This window comes from Lissotriton vulgaris, chromosome 10 (genome assembly GCF_964263255.1).
Source record: "Lissotriton vulgaris chromosome 10, aLisVul1.2, whole genome shotgun sequence".
Lineage (NCBI taxonomy): Eukaryota > Metazoa > Chordata > Amphibia > Caudata > Salamandridae > Lissotriton > Lissotriton vulgaris.
The window spans coordinates 582,467,313-582,486,072 of NC_141698.1; the positions used below are offsets into that span (position 1 = coordinate 582,467,313).

At 45.2% G+C, this 18,760-nt stretch overlaps 1 protein-coding gene and 1 pseudogene across 1 annotated transcript in view; both read right to left on the reverse strand.

The window, feature by feature from the left end:
• The window catches only part of SNX29 (sorting nexin 29), a 1,754,850-nt gene that overhangs the window by 891,334 nt on the left and 844,756 nt on the right, over window positions 1-18,760 (reverse strand). The window lies entirely within an intron of this gene.
• Window positions 6,564-7,014, reverse strand: LOC147688552 (small ribosomal subunit protein uS12 pseudogene; annotated as a pseudogene).

Here is an 18,760-nt window from a genome sequence, read left to right on the forward strand (position 1 = left end):
ATAGGCTATGCAGATGTCCACCATATACATTTAAAAGGTAAAAGAACCGTGCCAGCAAAGTAGTCCCCTGTGGGCGTGTCTGCGTTGTGCTGTGGGCATGACAAACGCTGGGGGCGTGTGGTATGTTTCGCCCTTCATGCCATGTCTCCTATCCTGTGCTGTGTGCGTGGGCGGGGTGCGGGATTACAGAAAAAAAAGCGAGCGCTGTGCCCAATATTTCACAGTTTTTTCTTCCCAGGTTCTGTACATTCCAGCTCCGGGTGTGCTTGCCCCGCGCTCCCAGTGAAGTGCACCTGTTTTACTGTATGGAGGTCAGGCATGGCGCTATTTCCAAGGGCCGGAAGGAGCGCAAACAGGGGCCATTGTGCAGAAAATGTAATCTCGCCTTAACTTCCGGTGACGCCTGAAGGGCATACTGGAGATATTCCACTTCTGTTGCGCACAGGCCTCGCGCCACGCACACCCGGACACAAGGCCCGCCTCCAGGAAAATAGCAAGAAAGGGACTATCCTTCCCTGGGAATATGTGATGATATTCGGCAAACCAACATCCTGCATACCATCACTCCGCAATTTTTAAAACGCTGGACTATTACTCTGCAAAGATATCATTTCTAAAACTTTTACAACGCATATGACTTTATCACGCATGCCATTATAACGCAAATGCATGTGTGGTAAAGTCATATACATTGTAAAAGTACATTATTGAAACATCTAATATATGTTTGAATATATCTGTATTTATATATATATACACTTTTTTTATTTAATTAAAACATTTATTCTTTTAAATTGCATTTATATTATATTTATTTATTATTTTATTTTATTACCCGTTACACCCTAAAAACGAATTCCACCCTGCTCCCTTTAAATACCCGTGCACCCCATAATCATAACCCACCCATACTCCTTAAAATACCCCAACACCCTTTAACAATCAATCAATCAATCAAGAGTATTTGTAAAGCGCGCTACTCACCAGCTAGGGTCTCAAAGCGCTGGGGGGGAAATGGGGGGGCTGCTACTGCTCAAAAAACCAGGTCTTGAGTTGCTTCGTGAAGGAGAGATGGTCCTGGGTGAGTCGTAGGTGGGTGGGGAGGGTGTTCCAGGTCTTGGCCGCCAGGTAGGTGAAGGATCTTCCTCCGGTGGTGGTTCTGCGGATCCGTGGGATGGTGGCGTGGGCGAGGCTGGCGGAGTGGGGCTGGCGGAGCGGAGCTGGCGGGTTGGCGTGTAGAACGTGAGACAGTTGTTGAGGTATTCGGGGCCCAAGTCATGGAGAGCCTTGTGTGCGTGGGTAAGGAGTCTGAACGTGATCCTTTTGCTGACAGGGAGCCAGTGCAGGTCCCTCAGGTGGGTGGAGATGTGGCTGTGCCGGGGGATGTCCAAGACGAGTCGTGCTGAGGCGTTCTGGATACGCTGGAGTCTTTTCTGTTGTTTGACGGTGGTCCCAGCGTAGAGGGCGTTCCCATAGTCCAGACGGCTGGTGACGAGGGCCTAGGTGACCGTTTTCCTGGTTCCAGTGGGGATCCAGCGGAAGATCTTACGGAGCGTGCGGAGAGTGTTGAAGCAGGAGGAGGTAACGGCGTTAACTTGCTTGGCCATTGTGAGGTAGGAGTCAAGGATGAAGCACAGGTTGTGTGCGTGGTCCGTGGGCTTGGGTGGGGGGCCCAGAGCAGGGGGCCACCAGGAGTCGTCCCAGGCGGAGATGGATGGGCCGATGATGAGGACTTCCGTCTTGTCTGAGTTCAGTTTCAGGCGGCTGAGCTTCATCCAGTCTGCGATGTCTTTCATTCCGTCCTGGGAGCTGGCTCTGGCGGAGGTGGAGTTGTTGGTGAGGGAGAGGATCAGTTGGGAATCGTCGGCTTAGGAGATGATGTTGAGGTTGTGCTTGCGTGCGATGGCAGCGAGGGGGCTCATGTAGACGTTAAAGAGGATGGGGCTGGGCGAGGAGCCTTGAGGTACGCCGCAGATGATCTTGGTGGCTTCTGCGAGGAAGGGCGGGAGACGGACTCTTTGGGATCTGTCGGAGAGGAAGGAAGTGATCCATTCCAGGGCCTTTTCTTGGATCCCGGCGTGGCGGGGGTGGGTTGTCAGGGCTTTGTTGAAGATGTGGTGTGGGCAGGGATTGGCTGGGGAGCCCGAGTGGATGGTGTTCATAGTGTGGGTGGTATCTTCCGTGCTGACCTGAGTCCAGGCGCACATGGTGGTGGTGGGGGGTGTAGGTTCGGTGGTGGGGTACGTGTGCTGAGCGCCGAAGCTGTCATGTATGTCGACGATCTTACGGTGAAAAAAGGAGGCCAGAGAGTTGCAGAGGTCTTGAGAAGGCGTGATGTCATTGTTGCTGGCGTTGGGGTTGGAGGGCTCTTTCACGACGTTGAAGAGTTCCTTGCTGTTGTGGGTGTTGTGGTCCAGTCGTTCTCTGAAGGCTGACCTTTTGGTGGTGCGGATCATCTGGTGGTGTTTGCGGGTGGCGTTCTTGAGGGCTGTCATGTTGTCCGTTGACTGGTTGTGGCGCCAGGCTTTCTCGAGGTCACGGCAGGATTTCTTGGAGTCTTTGAGATCGTTGGTGAACCACGCTGCTTTCTTGTTGTTGAGGTTGCTGGAAGGGTTTTTCAGTGGAGCAAGGGTGTCTTCGCAGTCGGTGATCCACTGTGTGAGGTTACAGGCTCCTTAGTTGGGGTCCGTGGTGTTGGTGGGAGGGTTTAAATTGCAAAAAACATAGTTGATGGACAGAATGTAGAACAATGTCATACATTCACCCCAGTACAAGGATCTGGGCCTAAATCCATCGTTTTTTTGCACTCCACACCACCCTGGGTTAGACACTGGCTATATGCAAATCAGCTCTGACCCTGTGCCTCATGGGAACAGTCCAGTCGGAACTACCAAGCCATGTCTCTCCCAGACCGGAATCAAGCATCTTAGGACCGGTTTCTGGCTATCAGCCTTCATCAGCCTGGATAGCTTGACTCCAGTGGTGTGGAGAGCCTGGGACTCACGTCTGAGTATACCCAGCACACTCGGGGTGAAAATTGCAAAAAACATAGTTGATGGACAGAATGTAGAACAATGTCATACATTCACCCCAGTACAAGGATCTGGGCCTAAATCCATCGTTTTTTGCACTCCACACCACCCTGAGTTAGACACTGGCTATATGCAATTCAGCTCTGACCCTGTGCCTCATGGGAACAGCCCAGTCCGAACTACCAAGCCATGTCTTTCCCAGACCAGAATCAAGCATCCGAGGACCGGTTTCTGGCTATCAGCCTTCATCAGCCTGGATAGCTTGACTCCAGTGGTGTGGAGAGCCTGGGACTCACGTCTGAGTATACCCAGCACACTCGGGGTGAAAATTGCAAAAAACATAGTTGATGGACAGAATGTAGAACAATGTCATACATTCACCCCAGTACAAGGATCTGGGCTTAAATCCATCGTTTTTTTGCACTCCACACCACCATGGGTTAGACGCTGGCTATATGCAAATCAGCTCTGACCCTGTGCCTCATGGGAACAGTCCAGTCCAAACTACCAAGCCATGTCTTTCCCAGACCGGAATCAAGCATCCAAGGACCGGTTTCTGGCTATAAGCCTTCATCAGCCTGGATAGCTTGACTCCAGTGGTGTGGAGAACCTGGGACTCACGTCTGAGTATACCCAGCACGCTCGGGGTGAAAATTGCAAAAAACATAGTTGATGGACAGAATGTAGAACAATGTCATACATTCACCCCAGTACAAGGATCTGGGCCTAAATCCATCGTTTTATTGCACTCCACACCACCCTGGGTTAGACACTGGCTATATGCAAATCAGCTCTGACCCTGTGCCTCATGGGAACAGTCCAGTCCGAACTACCAAGCCATGTCTTTCCCAGACCGGAATCAAGCATCCAAGGACCGGTTTCTGGCTATCAGCCTTCATCAGCCTGGATAGCTTGACTCCAGTGGTGTGGAGAGCCTGGGACTCACGTCTGAGAATACCCAGCACACTCGGGATGAAAATTGCAAAAAACATAGTTGATGGGCAGAATGTAGAACAATGTCATACATTCACCCCAGTACAAGGATCTGGGCCTAAATCCATCGTTTTTTTGCACTCCACACCACCCTGGGTTAGACACTGGCTATATGCAAATCAGCTCTGACCCTGTGCCTCATGGGAACAGTCCAGTCCGAACTACCAAGCCATGTCTTTCCCAGACCGGAATCAAGCATCCAAGGACCGGTTTCTGGCTATCAGCCTTCATCAGCCTGGATAGCTTGACTCCAGTGGTGTGGAGAGCCTGGGACTCACGTCTGAGAATACCCAGCACACTCGGGGTGAAAATTGCAAAAAACATAGTTGATGGACAGAATGTAGAACAATGTCATACATTCACCCCAGTACAAGGATCTGGGCCTAAATCCATCGTTTTTTTGCACTCCACACCACCCTGGGTTAGACACTGGCTATATGCAAATCAGCTCTGACCCTGTGCCTCATGGGAACAGTCCAGTCCGAACTACCAAGCCATGTCTTTCCCAGACCGGAATCAAGCATCCAAGGACCGGTTTCTGGCTATCAGCCTTCATCAGCCTGGATAGCTTGACTCCAGTGGTGTGGAGAGCCTGGGACTCACGTCTGAGTATACCCAGCACACTCGGGGTGAAAATTGCAAAAAACATAGTTGATGGACAGAATGTAGAACAATGTCATACATTCACCCCAGTACAAGGATCTGGACCTAAATCCATCGTTTTTTTGCACTCCACACCACCCTGGGTTAGACACTGGCTATATGCAATTCAGCTCTGACCCTGTGCCTCATGCGAACAGTCCAGTCCGAACTACCAAGCCTTGTCTTTCCCAGACCGGAATCAAGCATCCAAGGACCGGTTTCTGGCTATCAGCCTTCATCAGCCTGGATAGCTTGACTCCAGTGGTGTGGAGAGCCTTGGACTCACGTCTAAGTATACCCAGCACACTCGGGGTGAAAATTGCAAGAAACATAGTTGATGGACAGAATGTAGAACAATATCATACATTCACCCCAGTACATGGATCTGGGCCTAAATCCATCGTTTTTTTGCACTCCACACCACTCTGGGTTATACACTGGCTATATGCAATTCAGCTCTGACCCTGTGTTTTTTGCAATTTTCACCCCGGTGGGAGGGTTTAGGCGCAAGGAGGTGGTGAGTTGGTCGGTGGTGAGCTTGCTCCAGCATATTCGGGGGTGTGTTGAGGGCGGTGGTGGGTCGTTGTTTTCCTGAAGTTGAAGTGTACCCAGCTGTGATCGGTCCAGTGGAGCTCGGTGGTGTGGCTGAAGGAGAAGACAGGGTCAAGCGTGTGGCCGGCGTAATGGGTGGGGGTGTTGACCAGTTGCTTGAATCCGAGGTTGGCGTGGTTGTCTAGTAGGGCGATGGTGTTGTTGTCCTGGTCGTTCTCCAGGTGGAAATTGAGGTCTCCTAGGAGGATGTAGTCGGGGGAGGCGAGGGCGAGTGGGCTGATGAAGTCTGCGATGGCCTCGCTGAAGTGTGAGCCTGGTCCTGGGGGTCTGTAGATGAGGGTTCCTCTGAGGGTGGTCTTGGTGTCGGTGTGAATCTGGAAGTGCAGGTGCTCTGCGGTGGCGAGGGTGGCGTCGGTGTTGGTCGTGATGCGGATAGTGTTTCTGTGGGCGATGGCGATGCCTCCTCCGGTCTGGTTGATGTGGTCCCTCCGGATGATCTTGTAGCCGTCCGGGATGGCAATGGCGATGTCGGGGGCTGAGGAGGCGTTCATCCAGGTTTCCGTGAAGAAGGCGACGTCTGGTGCCGTTTTGTCCAGGAGGTCCCATAGTTCGACGGCGTGCCTGTGGATGGAGCAGGTGTTGAGCAGGATGCACTTGAGGTGGTTGTTGTTGGCGGCTGTTTTGGATGGCGCGGTGCAGGACCGAGTGCAGGTGAAGTAGCAGGCGTGGTAGGTGAAGGCTCCGTGGGTGAATTTCGGGGTGGCTTGGTAGCAGGCTGGATGTCGGCTGGTGTTAAGTGCGTGGAGGGTGGCGGCGTCGTAGCTCAGTCGGGTTGGCTGGCTCTGGCGGGGTCCAGGGGTTCTGGCGCTGGGCCCGGTCCAGGCACGGACAGGCGTAGACGGGCTTGCCTTTGGCGCACGTTTGGCACGCAATCGGCCTGCCCGCTGTGCGTGGCCGCTGCGCGTAGGCGCGGTCCCCGCCATTTATGGTGAAGTGGGAGGGAGGAGCAGCTGGGAGGTGGGAGCAGGGCAAGGAATGGGGAGCGGGAGACAGGAGAAGGGGGGGTCGCAGGAGAGCAGCGGCGGGGAGCAGAGGGGGGGTTGGAAAGAGCGGGAAAGCGGAGCAGGGGAGAGCGAGGGCAAGCCTGGGGAGTGAGGGCAAGCCTGGGGAGCGAGGGCATGCCTGGAGAGCAGGGGCCCTAAGGAGAGGCGGCAGCAAGAGGGCCAAGCAGGCAGCGGCAGCAGAATCCGGGAATACGGGGCCGTGCGGTCGTAGAGTGACCAGGTCAAGGGTTAAACACTAACCCATCTTAACCCTATACTGAAAATATTTATTGTGCTACTGATCACAATACAATAAATTTAAGATCTTGGCCTCTCCTTTTTGCCTTTGTACAGGGCTAACAGGGAAACGTTGGCTACTTTAACAACCTTGAAACGGACTCCAGGGATATCACCAACAGCATGACCAGCACGACCAAATCCAGCCACAAGAACTTCATCATTTTCCTCAATGAAGTTCAAGCAACCATCGTTGGGAACGAAAGCTGTGATTTTCTTGCCGTTCTTGATCAGCTGTACTCGGACACACTTCCTGATGGCAGAGTTAGGTTGCTTAGCTTCTACACAAACTTTTTCTAAGACAATTCCCTTGGCGTGAGATGCTCCTCCAAAGGGGTTGCCTTCAGAGCAGTACCCAGATGAGCCTTCTTGTATTGCTTGTCATGCCATTTCTGTTCGCGACGGTGAATGCGAAGCTTCCTAGCTGTACGAAGTCCACGGCACTTCCCCATCGTGTCAGGGTATATAAATATACCCTGTACCCCAAAACCCAAACCTACCCCTGAACCCTAAAATACCCTTGTACCCCAAAACCCACACCTAGCCCTGAACCCTTACAATACCCCTGTATCCCAAAACCCAAACCTACCCCTGAACCCTAAAAATACCCCTGTGCCCCAAAACCCAAACCTAGCCCTGAACCCTAAAAATAACCCTGTACTCCAAAACCCAAACCTACCCCTGAACCCTAAAATACCCCTGTACCCCAAAACCAAAAACCAAGCCCTGAACCCTAAAAATACCCCTGTACCCCAAAACCCAAACCTAGCCCTGAACCCTTAAAAAAACCCTGTACACCAAAACCCAAACCTACCCCTGAACCCTAAAAATACACCTATACCCCCAAAACCTAGCCCTGAACCCTAAAAATACCCCTGTACCCCAAAACCCATACCCCAAAATATATACCTCAGTACCCCAAAACATATACCCCTATACCCATACTTACCTTATTCAAACATAAAAAATAAAACATGCTTTTACCATTCATGTATTTACAACAAATTTCTTTGTAAATGTATGCGTGGTAAAAGCATATAAAATGTAATGCCATGTGTTATAATGGCATTGCGGAGTCATGGTACTTTCGTAATGAAAGTATACGGAGTGATGATATGCGGAAAGAAAGTTGCGGAACCCCCGGTAAGTACATTGGTGGCACGGGGGGCTTACATCTCCAGCAACATACTCCTATTTTTTAACCACCCATTTGAAAAATGCACAGGTCTCCATCATTGATGGCCAGCACCGACATACACTTTTAGACACACCTCCCGCCACAAGTTCTAGAATTGTGAACTTTAGAGCTGGGGAGCTACGTTCGAATCTCGGCATCAGCTAAACATCCTGTGATTCCAGGCAAATCGCTTTGTCTCCCCGTGCCTACCACAAATGAATGTGTTCTTCTGTAATGTAAATTGTGCTCATGCCATGTTGTCGAGTTCGCGCTATATAATATTGCAAGGAAAAATAAAGTAGGGAAACTCGAGTTCACACACTACTAAACGCGCACTCTTAAGTGCATCAGCAGTGCACTGTGAATCGGAGCGTTTCACAGGCCTGTCACAGATAATAAATGCTATCAAAACGAAATCCTACAAAACAATATACTACTGGCTGGCAGTAATTCATACCCAGACAACGTGGGGACGGGCTGGTAGTATATATATATATATATATATATATAACCTACTGGCGGTCGCCAGTAGGTATATATAGTTAGGATTTTTTTCCTATGGGATTTCTGAAAATTCTATGTTGAATAACTTTGGCGTTTGTGGACGGAATTGGCTGAAATTATCAGGAAAATGGCACATTTTGTTTCTGAGCAGCCCCTGAAAATTTGGGGGGGTTTCGTCAAGGGGGTGCCGAGAAAAAAGGGGGTCCCAAAACGTGTTTTTCCCATTCATTTTTCCATAGGGCGGTTGGAATCACTTTTAGCTCGAACGGCTGAATGGATTTACACGAAACTTGGCAAATTTGTAGATATGGTTTGCCCGACGTGCCTTTGCTATGTCTCAATATATGTGCTCCAGTGGATTTTGAGAACTTAACGTTTTAAAAAACAGATATATCTGTGACAGCGCTCCGGTTAGCGCCTCGGTTCGCGTACCTGACGCGTAACGGAACTTCGCGAAGCAAAGCTGATTGGCTCTCCATTGTCTGTTAACATTCTAAACAGTCCGGAGCGGCCGCCATCTTGTCTCTCGGTAGGATCGAGAGACAAGAGGTGGAAAAAAAAAGGTGGAAATGAAGGAAAGGGGGCAAGGTAGACCCCTTCTGACCCCCTAGGATTGATGAGGGGGATATTAAAGTGCCCCGTGGGGCAAAAAAAAAGAAAGAAAATTTTGCGATTTTTTGCCGTAGAGGCGCGTCCCGGTACGCGAACCGGGCAGCTAACCGGGCAGCTAACCGGCAGCGTAACGGGAGTCTGAGGAGAAGCTGATTGGCTGTCAACATTGTAAACAGTCCGGAGCGGCTGCCATCTTGTCTCTCGGTAGGATCGAGAGACAAGAGGTGGTGAAAAACGAAGGGGGAAATGAAGGAAAGGGGGCAAGGTAGACCCCTCCTGACCCCCTAGGATTGATGAGGGGGATATTAAAGTGCCCCGCGGGGCAAAAAATAAAAAAAATAAACATTTGCGATTTTTCGCCGTAGAGGCGCGTCCCGGTACACGAACCGGGCAGCTAACCTGGCAGCTAACCGGCAGCGTAACGGGAGTCTGAGGAGAAGCTGATTGGCTGTCAAGATTGTAAACAGTCCAGAGCAGCGGCCATCTTGTCTCTCGGTAGGATCGAGAGACAAGAGGTGGAAAAAAAAAAGGTGGAAATGAAGGAAAGGGGGTAAGGTAGACCCCTCCTGACCCCCTAGGATTGATGAGGGGGCTATTAAAGTTCCCCGCGGGGCAAAAAAAAAAAAATTTCGATTTTTCGCGGTAGAGGCGCTTCCCGGTACGCGAACCGGGCAGCTAACCGGCAGCGTAACGGGAGTCCGCCATCTTGTGTTTTTGGAGCGTCCGGTTTGCGTACCGGGTAGCGTTCCGGTGAGCGTAACAAGGGGAAAACCAAGAGAAACAGTAAAATAAAATTTAAAGGAAAAGATTTCCACCAAACTTGGCAAAATTGTCGGGACTGTTTGTTTGATGTGCCTTTGCAAGGCCTCAAGATATGTGCACGTGTGGATTTTGTCTAATTAAGGTTAAAAAAAATATATATATCTGTAAGCATGCTCCAGCGCGCTTACGTTACGGGTTTTGTTTACGCTGCAGAGCCGATACGTCACAGTTAAGCGACGCGTCATGAGGCGTCTCACGTGGCTACGTGATACGTCACGTAATAAAGAATATATTTTACAGCTCTAGATATTAGCTTTTAAAAAACCAATTAAATTCACTGAAAAAACCATAGGTTAGAGAACATATATAGTTAGCTGGACATTTTATTGATATAAAACCAATGAAATTCCATATATAGTTAGTTGCACTAACTATATATTTCGCGCATCCGCAATCCAATGCTGATGATGTCACATATTACATCATTCATGACATGGCCAGTGACATCACTGATGACATCACTGATGACATCACTGATGACATCTCATTTAACATCAATGATCACACCACTGATGATATACTTCATGTGATAATACAATGCACCTCCTTACACTCTAATATAACCTCTGTTACACCTAGTGTAAAATACAGAGTATTATTTTTGAAACCATTGACACACGAATAACTTTTTCTACATACACACTCACTGATTCCTACGTCTAAACACACATTCACTCATTCACCCATACAATCACTCGTACATACAGTCACTCATCATTACAACACTATCATATGCACTCATACACCTATGCAGACACTCACACACTGCCACTCATCCATGGAGTTACTCACACACCTAGTCAGTCCTGTAAAGAATCAATCACACTTTGATTTCTTCATCTATACAGTTAAACACAGAACAGCTTACATTTTCACAGATATACTAACACATACTTACTCACTTATACAATCAAATCCTTCATCCATACTCTTATACATCCACTCATTCTTCAATATGTAAAACATATTTAAACTAAAGAAAAACACACAGACACTGGATGATGTCATCAGTGATGTCATTTGAGATGTCATCAGTGATGTCATCAGTGATGTCACTGACCATGTCATAAATGATGTAATATGTGACATCATCAGCATTGGATTGCGGATGCGCGAAATATATAGTTAGTGCAACTAACTATATATGGAATTTAATTGGTTTTATATCAATAAAATGTCCAGCTAACTATATATGGTCTCTAACCTATGGTTTTTTCAGTGAATTTTCAAGGTTTTGTAAATGCAAATTCCTAACTATATATGGTCTATAACCTATGGTTTTTTCAGTGAATATATATATATATTCACTGAAAAAACCATAGGTTTCACACCAGTTATAGTTACCTGGAAATTTTACTGACATAAAACTATTGAAATTCCCACGTTATAGTTAGTTGGACTCACTATAACTTGTGCGTGTAATGCACTGCTGATGACCTCACATATTTAATCACTCATGACATGGTCAGTGACATCACTCATGACATCACTGATGACACCATCCAGTGAATGTGTGTCTTTATGAAAAATAAATATTAGTGAGTAATGTTTAAATATTTAAATATATGTATTAGTGTTTCACTTTGTGTATAAGTGGCTGCATGGGTTAGCGAGTAGCTACATGTGTATGTATATGGGTTATTAGATTTTTGTTTAGTATCAGTATAAGTGTCTGTATGATTTGCTGGGGGTGTTACTTAGCACATAGATGCATCAATGACTGACTCACTGTTTGTATGTGTTTTTAAGACAGCATATGTGCCGGACTGTATGGGTGAATGAGTGTGTATATGTATGTGTTAGTAAGTGAATGACTGTCTTACTAGTGTCTTTATCAGTAACTACATATGTTGTAATCTAGTATATGTGAGTATTGGTGTATATAAGGGGGTATATGTGCGAGTCAGAGATTGAAAGAGTTCTTGTTTAAATAAGTATGTGTTTCTATAAGTGATTGTTTAAGAGAGTAAGTATGTGTAAATTTCCTTAGAAGTAAGGTGGTAGTGTGTGTATAGCTGTTTATGCAAAAAATGGATGTTCAATATTTTATTTGCATGTGTGAATATGTGTGTGAGCAACTTTTGGAAGACTGTCGGTGTGTTAACGGATGTATAGGTGTCTCACTACATATGATGAGTGAGTATATGTATGACTGACTATATAGAACTGTTGGTGAACGAGTGGATGTGTATGTAAATGGTGGAATTACTGAATTGGTTGTTGTAACTGGTATAGGTATCTCCACTTTTTTGGAAAATGTTAGTTTCTATTTTTGAATATGTGTTTCAAGGGTTACTTTACAGTGAAAGGAGGCCAGTCTCCCTGTCACAAGGATGGTGTCATCAGTGATGTCATGAGTGATGTCACTGACCATGTCATGAGTGATGTAATATGTGATGTCATCAGCAGTGCATTACACGCGCAAGTTATAGTGAGTCCAACTAACTATAACGTGGGAATTTCAATGGTTTTATGTCAGTAAAATTTCCAGGTAACTATAACTGGTGTGAAACCTATGGTTTTTTCAGTGAATTTAATAGGTTTTTTAAATGCTAATTCCTAACTATAACCGGTGTGAAACCTATGGTTTTTTCAGTGAATTTCAAAGGTTTTTTTAATGCTAATTCCTAACTAAAAGTCTCACTTTATAAGTAAGACTGTTAGCGCTCTACTTGTTCTTTAGAACACTCTGGTACATACTATCATTGGGCTATAGTTGCGCTACATCTGGCTGATATTTGGGCTACATTTGTATTTTATTGTCTCTGGTGGCCATCTTTGGGCTACATTGGGCTACATTGGGCTACATTTGGGCTAGATTTGGGCTCTAACATATATATAGCCCAATGTAGCCCAATATATCTTTTTTAAAAGTTAATTTTCTTAAAAACAACTGGAGCATATATCTTGAGACATAGCAATTGCACATCGGGCTACCAGTCCTTACAATTTTTCAATTTTTTTGGGCTTTTTTTTTTTTGCCCTGGAGCGCTCCCGGTGCGCGCCCCGGTGAGCGCCCCGGAAAGCGTAGTATTTTGAAGCGCCCCGGTGCGCGAACCGGGAAGCGTCTCGTTAGCGCAAATGTCGCGCTCGAAAACAACATCGTGATGCGTCGCGTAAGCGTGACGTATCGCGTAGCCGCGCGATGTGTCTTATGACGCGCTGCGTAAACGCACCCGGAAGCGCTCCGCGGCGCGGCCCGGAGCGCGTAACGTAAGTGCGCCGGAGCGCGTAACGTAAGCGCATCGGGTCATGTGACTTGAAAATAACACTTTTCATTGGTTCTCATCATTTTTTTTTCCAAATAATGAAAGCCCCCTCCTTTTTTCCTCATTCTTACTTTCTTCATTGAGAGAGCAAGAGCTATTTTTCAGCAAACAATGGCATCACTTGTTGCTGCAGCTGGTGCACCCCCACCACCAAGAAAAGAAGGTCCACCACCACAGTTTCTTGGAGGACAAGAAGAAGAGGAGGAAGAAGAGGAGGAGGATCAACAACCAAGGCGCTTCCTCCCTGAAGAACCAAGACAAAGGCACGTTAAAGTGCACTTCATTTGGCAATCTTCTCTTTTCCTGATGACCAAAAAAAGGTGAACGCCCCCAAAGTCACCTGTCTTATTTGTGACAAAGTTCTCTCCAGGGGCATAGACCATATATATTATAGACCATATATAGTTGGGAATTAACATTTACAAAACCTTATTTTACTCACACAAAACCATTGAAATTCGCATATATAGTTAGTTGCACTAACTATATATCGCGCACCCGCAATCCACTGCTGATGATGTCACATATTACATCATTCATGACATGGTCAGTAACGCTGTACCGGGGAGCGCACCGGTAAGCGCTCACTAAAAAAAGGTGGGAAAGTAATTTACAGAAAAACCACTGGAGACACTTTCATCAAATATAGAATAGGCCCTACTACATAGCAGTCCCTACCATTTACCCAAATTGGGTGGTATTCCATTGTGCATTTGGGCTGTAGCCCTGTCTAAATATCCTGAGGTAAATTACATGACAAAAACACATATGAAACTGTTTGAATTTTTAACCAATTAAAATGTTACTTTTATGTGCTGACATTTGATTGGTTAAGTACATGAATATATATAAAAAATGACAGGGAAACACAGCCATTTTGACTAACACTACCTAAGGCACATTTGGAAAAGAATTTGACAGAAAACTTCAACTACTTTGAAGAAGGTAAGTTGTTAATTTGAAAGGAGAACTATGTTTTGCACTTTAAGTTAATTTTGTAAAACGTTATCAGATAGTTATATACTGTCCCTCTATAAGAGTTAGACATTGAGAAAGGCTTAATTATTTAAATTATTGATTGAGTTAGGCTTCTGTGGTATAATTATGAATTTGCTTAGGCTTCATCACAGGCACTTTTTAATAGTTCTACTTCCTGCCTGAAACCATACAGTGCCCAAAGATAACTTCACTGTTAAAAACTCACAAGTACCTGTCTGAACTTAAACCCAACAGTGCCCTATCTCTACTGATATATTTATTTTTTATGCAATTTACAGCAAGAAAATGGAAGCACAACGAAATGAAAATAATATTTCATTTCAAATTAATATTGAAAACAATCCTAAGGAAGACAAAGAAGAAATAGACATTTTGGATGACACTGTAGACCAAGACTTAATTAAATGTGTTGAAGAATGTGAATCATGGAATGAAAAGGAGGACATACCAGATGAATTAATGTTGCAAATTCTTTTAGATTTTGAAAAATCAGAACAATAAATTTAAATTTTAAAAGTTAAAATTGTTTGAGACATTATTCTTTTTTATATGAAAATTATGAGATAGTACCCAAAAAGATATAATATAAAGTGAGACTTAAAATATACTGTGCAACTTTTTTGTGTTACATAGTAAGTTTGCTCATAGTTACTTCCTTTCTCCAACTATATTATCTCCAATGTGTATTTAACATCTCTTTATCATCTCCTGCCACCATATTGTTTCTGCTTTCCTGACAGACTATGGTATGAATTCCATATACCACAATAACTTCTGAAACAACATGCAAGATATCTACAAAGGAGATGGTGTATATTAAATTTTAGACTCTGCATTGGTACCTACATGTTGCTACTTAAATAAAACAAAACAAAAAAAACAACAAAAAGAACAATCAGTAAACATACAATATTTGAAAAGTCTATCATTCTTTTTTCCCCATAGTACGCTCCCCGGACCGCTTCCCAGTGCGCGTACTGGGCGCTCCCCCCGCAAATAAAACGATTTTTTTTTTTTTTGCCCCGCGGGGCCCTTTTAGAGCCCCCACATCAAACCTAGGGGGTCAGGGAGGATCTACTCTGCCCCTTTATGGTCATTTCCCCCTTTGTTTTGGCCACCTCTTGTGTCTCGATCCTACCGAGACACAGTATGGCGGCCGCTCTGGACTGTTTAGAATATTTACAGACACCCGAGAGCCAATCAGCTTTCTGCGCGCAAGTCGCGTAGCGCGCCCGGAGCGCTCCCCGGTGCGCATACCGGGGCGCGCTTACAGATATATATATTTTTTTGAACCTAAATTACTCAAAATCCACTAGAGCACATATCTTGAGACCTAGCAAAGGCACATCGGGCTACCAGTCCCTACAATTTTGCCAAGTTTCATAGAAATCCATTCAGCCGCTCGAGCTAAAAGTGAGTCCAACCGCCCTATGGAAAGCTCAATGTTAAATACACGTTTTGGGACCCCCCTTTTTTCTCGGCCCCCACTTCACGAAACACCCCCAAACTTTCAGGGGACGCTCAAACAAAATGTGCCATTTTCCTGAAAATTTCAACGAATTCCGTCCATCAACGCCAAAGTTATTCAACATAGAATTTGCAGAAATCCCTATTCAAAAAAATCTTAACTATATATACCTACTGGCGACCGCCAGTAGGTAATATATATATATATATATATATATATATACACACACACATGTTTCACAAATGGAGACGCTGCACTCCCGGAAGCACCTTTCGCAGTCCGCATTTATTAAAACAGCATGTTAAAAGCAAAGCACCACGATGCATTTTGACATATTGCCTTTCTCAAGAGGTGATCATTAAGAATTCTAATTGCTACGCCTTAAGTACAACTTGTGAAACTGTGGGAAAAGTAGTCTTATTTATATGCCATCATTCGTTATACGAATCCAATTTGTGCTTATATGTTTAAACAATCCATGCACACAACATGTATCGTCGCGCTGGCCTCCAGGCCCTAACTCCAAAACATTATCGGGCCTCATCGGTGTTGTTAGTGTAAAAAGACACTCGCTCACCATTTTCTTTGACGAGCATTTTCTTTCAAGTTGAAGTTGTGCATGGAGCTAGTAGAAGTCCTGACTTTCAGTCTTCCGTCTTCTAGGGTTAAGAAACCCATGCTGGAGCATAGTAACTCTACGCCAACTCCATTATGTTGTCATTGACATTTAACATCGTGCGGCGCAGCTTATTACATTTCAACACAGCACAGTAGTCTAAAAGTGGAGCGCACTGACTGCCGATGCAGCGTTGGGAGTAAAAGACCACAACCCCCTGAAATTTTGCTTTCCCGAATGGAGACGCTGCACTCCAGGAGGCCTTTCACAGTCCACATTTATTAAAACAGCATGTTCAAAGCAATGCACCATGCCACCGTTTTCATTATACTCCCAATGCTTCACTGGCAGTCAGTGCATGCCGCTTTTACACCACTTTGCTTTGTCTATATATATTTATTAACTACTGCTGATAGCCAGTAGATAGTTATAGTTCAGACCAACTTTTCCGACTGGCAAAGGGTTTTTCGTTTTGCTAATAACGTTAGCACCATATGACAAATCTTCACAACATTTTCCAAAAAAGTGGCCTACTTTGCTTAGTTCTGCATGGAAAGTTTAGAGGAGATTCATCACGAGAAGGGGGGAGTAAACGGGGGGCCCAAAAACGATTTTTCACCATGCACTGTCCATGGGGACTTTGTAATTGTTAGACATGGCTACAGGCCGAACCACTGAATGGATTTACTCCAAATTTGGCAGTAAGCTAGATCTTGGCCAAGAAAGAGCGCTTTTAGGTTGAGCCTACAGCGCGCATGTGCTGTCTGTAAGACCTGTTGTTATCAATAAAACTACTCTATTCCCACCTCCTGTTTACCATTGGTTCCTTCCAGCGTTGTTCTTCTTTCCAGACTCCTGTTTCATTCCTACAGCTGATACCTAATGTCCTTTAAAGGCTGAGGAGCACCAGTAAAGCAAAGTGTGCTTACGGATGCCTTCTCTATCTCCTATTTGGAAGACTTTTTTTAACTGTTCCTTTTGGTTCGTCACTGCTTGTCTTGCATCTGCTTCTGTTGCTTTGCTTGTCTTGTCCGCTTCTGTTGCTTTAATGCAGGTACTACTTCTCCTGGTTTCCACTGCCATGCTTAATTTTCTTATCTTTACACAGCATGTCTGCTTAATGGGGGTTGTCTTTTATTTTTTTCCCATATTGGCCAAATCCTCCCCTTCCTTACTCCAGCCCTGCCTCTGCAGCACACATGACGCTGCGTCTCCTCCGGTTGCACTCAGTGCTCCTGCAACTGCCCCAGACCCGCCTTCACCACTTTCATTTTCAGAGGGGAAAAGGTGAGTGTTTATTTAAATAGCACTCGTGTTTTCAGCGGTCAAGTGCTTGCAAACTAATAAGGATCGGCTGAAAATACAAGCACTTGCACCTCCTCTAGCCCCTCTCTCCCAGTCTACTTTGTTTTAAATAACAAAGCCCAGCATAGTCCTTAATTTACCCCAGCCACTCTGTTGGGATTACAGAAAAAGCAGCAGAAGCAGTCTGTTTCAGTTTGCTACTCCAGTACTTTTACAACCCCATAAACAGGTCGCTAGAACCCCATTGCTGACAGTACCTAACTTAAAATACAGATTTAGTTCCTTGCTTTCCTTGAAATGAAAACAACGCAAATATCGATATAGTCGTTTTGATTTTAAAAAAGTCGCATCATTTAATCAAGGATAGAGAAAGATTGTATTTTCTGCACCCTCTGTTTCATAGCTTTGAAAGTTAAACATGGTGAAGACACGAAAATAAGAAATCTTGATTTCTACACCATCCTTCTCTCCGTATGAACATAATAACCCTAACCCTCTGACCTTACAAACCACACTCTCTTAGCCCTTATGTAGACTTAAGTGACTTATTTTTAAATCCTTGGTAATAGAAGCGGATCACTAAGCAAGCCTGCAAACTTCTGCTTAGCAGATTTTGATTGCCGTGGATGTTTATAGCTGCCAGCTTTATCGCTCACTCAGCAACAATGCCATCCTTGCTGATCTTGTGCTTGCCCATTTGTTCTGTGTTTATGCCAGATCCCTCTTAAGTCGATTGATCTTGCATTTGCAAAGCTGTGCTTGTTTATTGATTTTCAAGCCTATTAGTTCTGCATCACCTTAAAGGCTGAGCGGTCAGTGGAAACACAACAGAATCACAACACTCATGTACCTTGACTACCTCTCCTTTCCCTAGATGATCTGTGTGAGTGGTATTGGAACAAACAAATTCTGCTCATCCAGACAGCAGCATATCCTTCTCCTGATCTATTTTGTCTACCTGCAGACACTGGGAAAGCACCAAAAACAGCAAACAACCAAAACAACATTTACCAAAACTGTTCACCTCCTTGTGTCACCAAATTGTCCCCCAAATATAAGGTAACTGTCTGCCTGTCTATTTTCATACGCTACTATCTCACCTTACACTCAACTCCTCACAAACACTGGTCATGATCCCTCTACCAGTTCTAGAGCACTGTGGAACCCAATGTTTATAACTCTCAAGTGACTTCGACTGGTTCTTCTTTTATTCCAGAGACAACCCCTTAAGCTTCGACCACTGCTGTAAAACATCTATTCTTTTGGAAAATACCTTCTCGCCATTGACAACACTGCACAGTTGTCAATGTGATTAATTTTCTTGCTCACATAGATTTAGCCCACCAGCACCATTAATATACACAAGAGGAAAAAAGATTCTAATGCTAGATGTCTTGACTAACCTTTCCTGTTGTAAATATTCCAGATT